Source organism: Pangasianodon hypophthalmus, chromosome 27 (assembly GCF_027358585.1).
Source record: "Pangasianodon hypophthalmus isolate fPanHyp1 chromosome 27, fPanHyp1.pri, whole genome shotgun sequence".
Taxonomy (NCBI): domain Eukaryota; kingdom Metazoa; phylum Chordata; class Actinopteri; order Siluriformes; family Pangasiidae; genus Pangasianodon; species Pangasianodon hypophthalmus.
In genome coordinates, this window is record NC_069736.1 from 11,576,327 (window position 1) to 11,582,326 (window position 6,000).

The following is a 6,000-nucleotide window of genomic DNA, read 5'->3' on the forward strand; positions in this document are numbered from 1 at the left end:
TGGCTGATCGATGTAAATGTTGTTCAAATATAAAGTACTGTACTGGGGACTTAATAACACCTCTTCGGATCTCAGTAGACACAGTATATGCTCATAGTAACTGATAACTGTTAAGACTGCATGTTCACTGTGATTGACACTCAGTTTGAACTAAAGCATTCATTTTTAAATCTTCTATTTTATTTTAATGTCATCAGTCGTGGAAGTCAACATATTAATAAACTCTAACTTTTTTAAATTACTACTATGCTTCTGTTCAGAATGATATGAAAGTGTGACATTTTGAAGGGCAATGTTGTCTGATAAGTTACCCAGAATTTTCTGAGAACCAATCAGAATTCTTTGTTTGTTTGTTTTTAATTTATGCCTTTTAATAGGAAAAAATCTCTGAATAATGTGACAAATTAGAACAGATGCAGGGTCTGTAACTCAGTTCTTTGGTCTCATTATCAAACACTTAATTGTATGGGAGGCATAGCAACTGCTATGAAAAGCCAAATGGGTGCATACATTCAAAATGTGTATTTTTTTATATGAAATTAGGAAATACTGTATACAGGCACTTGAATCGATTAGTTTATTAATTTAACTCTAAAATATGCATTACTCAATTACAGAGGGCATTAATGCATATTGTACATGTTATTTATTAATAACAGTACAGTTTTTCAATGTAATAAAGTTGCTCTCTTATACAGTGTCTGGGGTTGAAAATTATTTTTGACAAATTGTGTTGTAGATAGTTTAACAATGAACGCACAGTTTTTTAAAACGTTTTATAATTTTTCGTTATTAAATTTTTATTAAACTATTATAATGCTCAACTATTTTAGTCTTACATGGTAACACATGGCTTTAAACCATATAGTTACAGATTTGATTATATAACCTTCTATAATTTAGAGGTACAGTACTGTGCAAAAGTCTTAGGCACATGCCTAATGCTGTAGAGCAAAGATGCCTTCAAAAATAATGAAATTAAATGATTCTACATAAAAATACTATAAAAGGCAGTAAACAGTAATAAATAAAAAGTCATTGTTTGGTTTGAAGACCCTTTGGTTGAAAAAAAAAAATTAGTAGTCTCAGGTACAATTTGTGCAATTTTATAAGGAAATTAGCTGGTAAGTTTTACTGAGCATCTTGCAGAACCAGCCACAGTTCTTCAGGAGACTTGGCTGCACTTGCTTCTTATTTTTGCATGTAAAACCCAGCAGCCTTCTTTATGTCTTTTTTTTTTGTCTGAAAAGTCTCTTGTGTAATATTCTGCTTTCTTTACTGACATACAAACATTTTTCTCTAACATTTAATTTTGTGCTAGAAAATGTTTGGAAATCTAAAATAATTTTGTACTGACTTGATAATGTATAATCCTGTTAAATACCTGATTCTGACCATTTTTTCACCAATATTTGGGTGATTTTTTTGTGTCTCTATTTATGAAGTGAAGAAGTGAAGTGACTTGTGGCCAAGTATGGTGACCCATACTCGGAATTTGTGCTCTGCATTTAACCCATCCAAGTGCACACACACACACCGTGAACACACACCCGGAGCAGTGGGCAGCCTTTTTTGCTGCGGCGCCCAGGGAGCAGTTGGGGGTTCGGTGCCTTGCTCAAGGGTCTCACCTCAGTCGTGGTATTGAGGGTGGGAGAGAGCGCTGGTCATTCACTCCCCCCACCTACAATCCCTGCTGGACTTGAGACTCAAACCCACAACCTTCAGGTTCACCTTTGGGTTACAAGTCTGACTCTCTATCCATTAGGCCACGACTGTCCCCAATGGTTATGAAACATTACATAGTTCAGACATGAAATCAGCCCATTTTACTATTGTTACCATTTTTGGATATAATTTGCCTTAAATTCACCATATTGCAGACATCAATATCTGAAATTCAGTTGGCTGTAATTATGAAATATTCCATTGTTCATACATGCAATCAGTATAATATAGTAGAGGACCTCCCATTGTGAGACACCATAATGTTTTGGTCATTATACACTGGTATGTAACAATGTAAACCGTACCCAGTCTCAGCCAAACCATGCGAACTCTCCCGTTTCCTGAAACTTTTTTTTGCCAAATAGTCATGAAGAGGGTGCTAACACAACAGACTGGATGTAGCATGTCTTCACTGTGTCTTCACAAGCTTTTGTCATGTGGTGTGAAACACTGTCTACCATGTTTTTAGGCTGATTTTGGTTTGCAATGTTGCCTTGCAAAATTAGCACCAGTGTTCAACATCTTTGCAGAATACATGTTTTTAAAATTCATTTTGCTCAGAATTCATTCTGATACTGCCATCAGCAGTTAAATCATCAATAAAGATGAGTGACCCAGTACCTGTTCCAGCCATACAGGCCCAGTCTGTAACACCCCCACCATCATGATTTACAGATGAGGTATGTCTTGGGCGGTTTCTTTTCACCTCCACACTTTGCCCTTGCCATTGCTCTTGGTCTCACCTGTCCATAAGACTTTTATCCAAAAGTCTGCAGGCTCTTTTCAGTACTCTTTTTTTTTTTTTTTTTTTAGCAAAAAGTAACCTGGCCATCCTGGTTTTTTGGCTACCTAGTGGCAAAGTTTATGATGGGTTTTCTCCAAAAGCTGAAAGTAAAATGGGCTCAGATTTAGTGAAGGTCCTCTACTCCATTATACTTATAGGATTTACGACCTACGAAATATTTCATGATTAGAGCCACCCGAATATCAGTTTAAGGTAGGTTTATTGACAGTAAAATAGGCTCAAATTTAGTATGATTCACACTCTGGGATGTCCTCTACTATATATTATCAAGTCGTGACACAACACTACACTAAAGTTGTTTATCACAGGGAAGTAAACAAAGAAATGCGTATTAATTTTGCATATTAATGTTATTAATACTAATAATGATTATCCATTGCATAGGCCTAATAATATCGGATAATAATCATTTACTGTGTGAGATAAGAAATATATCTGCTTACATATTAAGTTAAGGTGGTCCCTCATAAGTAATTACAAAGGAAAATATCAGTTTATTAAATGCAATGCATATGCTTAATCAAGAGAAGAATTAATTGTTCAAATAAGTGCAATTACCTAGCCTAACAAATAAAAGAAACACTGACCCAAATACTGAATTACAAATTTCATACTCAATATGAAAAAAGCACAACTATTAAATTCCTAAACATAATGAGATTTAACAACGGAGCTGAAATCATAGCATGTCCAAATCAATGGGAGTAATCTGCCTTAAAGCATGTTACAGTCTGCTGCTCTATGTCCTCGGATATACACCGATCAGCCATAACATTAAAACTGACAGGTGGCATGAATAACATTGATTATCTCGTTACAATGGCACCTGCCAAGGGGTGGGATATGTTGGGCACCAAGTGAACAGTCAGTTCTAGAAGTTGATGTACTGGAAGCAGGAAAAATGGGCAATATGAGTGAATTTGACAGGAGTCAAATTGTGATGGCTAGACTTGTTGGGGTGTTCCCGGTATGGAGTGGTTAGTACCAGTAAAAGTGGTCCAAGGAAGGACAACCAGTGAACCAGCAACAGGGTCCCAGAAGCCCAAGGCTCATTGATGAGTGTGGGAAGCAAAGGCTAGCCCGCTTACCTGGGGAAGACACGGCACAAGGATGGAAAGAAGGCAACCTGGCAGAGGCAGTGTGATGCTCTGGGCAATGTTCTGCTGGGAAGCCTTGGGTCCTGGTATTCATTTGGATGCTACTTTGACATGTACCACCTACCTAAACATTGTTAGACACCAGGTACACCCCTTCATAGCAACAGTATTCCCTAATGACAGTAGCCTCTTTCAGCAGGATAATGTGCCCTGCCACACTGCAAAAATTGTTCAGGAATGGTTTGAGGAACATAAAGTGTTCAAGGTGTTGATTTGGCCTCCAAATTTCTCAGATCTCGATCCGATCAAGCATCTGTGGTATGTGCTGGACAATCAAGTCCGATCCATGGAGGCCCCACTTTGCAACTTACAGGACCTAAAGGATCTGCTGCAAAAGTCTTGGTGCCAGATACCACAGCACACCTACAGAAGTCTTGTGGAGTCCATGCCTCAGTGTGTCAGAGCAGTTTTGGTGGTACAATATTAGTCGGGTTGTTTTAATGTTATAGCTTATCTGTGCATCTCATATTCTCCTCCATATGGTGCCATTGGAGATTGGGATTTTTTATTCCCCCAACAGATTTGTGGCAGATTTGCGCACAGGAGCTCTCTGTAACTGTGTGGGCCTTTTGGCATTTTGCAACGCAATGAGTGAGTCTGTACAATGCACAAGTGCTTGCTCCAGAAAAGTACACACATTTTAATCATTTTTTGAGATGTGTCCAGATCCCATTGCGTTTTTTTTTCAAAAACTGCACAGGCTTGTCTTTATGTCTTGAGTGTTTTGTCTCTAAATACCTTTTGAATTTCAATGGTTTCATTAATTCCACAGCCCACATTTTATGTAATTAGGGTCTTTTTTTGCTTATTTTTTATTTTTGTTTTTGCTTGGATACTTTTTCCCATTCTTTTTGAGAAAGAGGGAATTTCACTCAGTTTATCCATGTTAGCACCAATTGTTTACAGATGAATTAGCGCCAAAATTGACAGAATTTGATTGGATGTGCATGACCGTATTTTTTATTGGCTGATGGAATATCATTTCCATTTAGCAACTTCTTTTTCCTTCTTTCCAGCAGTCCGTAACCGAATCATAAAAGGGCTGCGACCCTCTACTATACTATGCTGACTGCACTTATTACGTATGGAATATTTCATAATTAGACCCACCCAATATCAGTTATTGATGTCTACAATATAGCCACAAACACAAATTTAAAGGTGGATTTTCTATTAAAAAAAATTGATGGTAGAATGGGCTCAAATTTAGTCTTCAGCTCCTTCAGCTTTAGTCAACACACTGTTCTCTTACGTTAGATACTACGAACACGCGATGGAAAGCGATGGATGTCTGTAACGCAAGTGAAATTCATACAGGCTAAAATGCACACACGTATAAGCAATTCCAAGGTCTTACACACGTAAAGGTGTAAGGGTTCAACAGCTCTGAACTGCCTTATGATTTCTTAAGCGTATATTGTAAACAAGTATCACTATTCACCTGCCGACTATGTCAGGCGAGGGTTTAGTAAAAATTGAAAATGTTAACTACGACAATGAACATTTATGGAATTAAGTCAACCTATTACCTATAAATTCGCTTCTAACAATAGGATAAGTTCTTATTGGCTAGTTAAGTCGTGAATACTGCTATTACCCTTAACTAGCTTGCTGAAAGGGCAAGAGACTATATTAAACGTTATGCTAAGCCTTGTTTTTTATACTACCAGCTACATAATACAGTCTACAAAACCTTAGCCATCATTACCTTCCAAGAAGTTGAGAAAACTAACTTTATACGGTTGTCCTTGTCAGCAGCTTGGCTAGCTGTGTATATTAGCTAAATAAATGACTATAAATTATTATAATTAAAACAGTTAAAACAGTTAAAACAGTTAAAAGTTCACAGCTCTTTCAAAACTATTGTTATGTGTTTAGTTATGCCTAAATGTCATCTCGACTTAAACTGTTACTCTCGGTAACGTGTCCTTTCTTTTCTAAGCAGCCTTTCATGACTACAGTGCACAGTAGCTGGAGCCGCTCGAGAGCCTCGGCTGAGCTTGAGGCCTAAGCGGAGAGAAGCAGTACAAAACACAAGAGCTGCAGATAAGGTAGCAGCAGACTAACTAGGTGTTAGCATCCATGTCTTACCCCGTTAAGGTCAACAATCTGTTCTGAATATTTCAGTTTCCACAGCTAAATCCACTAGGTCCTCTTCCTCCTTACTTTTTCCTTACTTCTTCCTTATTTCACGTCGTTACCTTGTTCTTCTTCCTTAGGCGTTTTGCATAATAGTTGTGCATATCGCCACCTATCAGTTACAAAAGAAATCGCACGCTACCAGCATTTGTGAGTCTATACAGCTCTAACATG

At 37.5% G+C, this 6,000-nt stretch overlaps 1 protein-coding gene across 4 annotated transcripts in view; it reads right to left on the reverse strand.

Annotated features, from left to right (window-relative positions):
• mvb12ba (multivesicular body subunit 12Ba) overlaps window positions 1-5,931 on the reverse strand; it is a 115,342-nt gene extending 109,411 nt beyond the window's left edge. For all 4 annotated transcript variants that reach the window (XM_053230597.1, XM_034300936.2, XM_026922407.3 and 1 more), the window contains exon 1: window positions 5,779-5,931. The gene's annotated coding sequence lies outside the window, so the exon portion shown is untranslated. The remainder of the gene's footprint in view (window positions 1-5,778) is intronic.
• Between the last annotated feature and the right edge of the window lie 69 nt (window positions 5,932-6,000).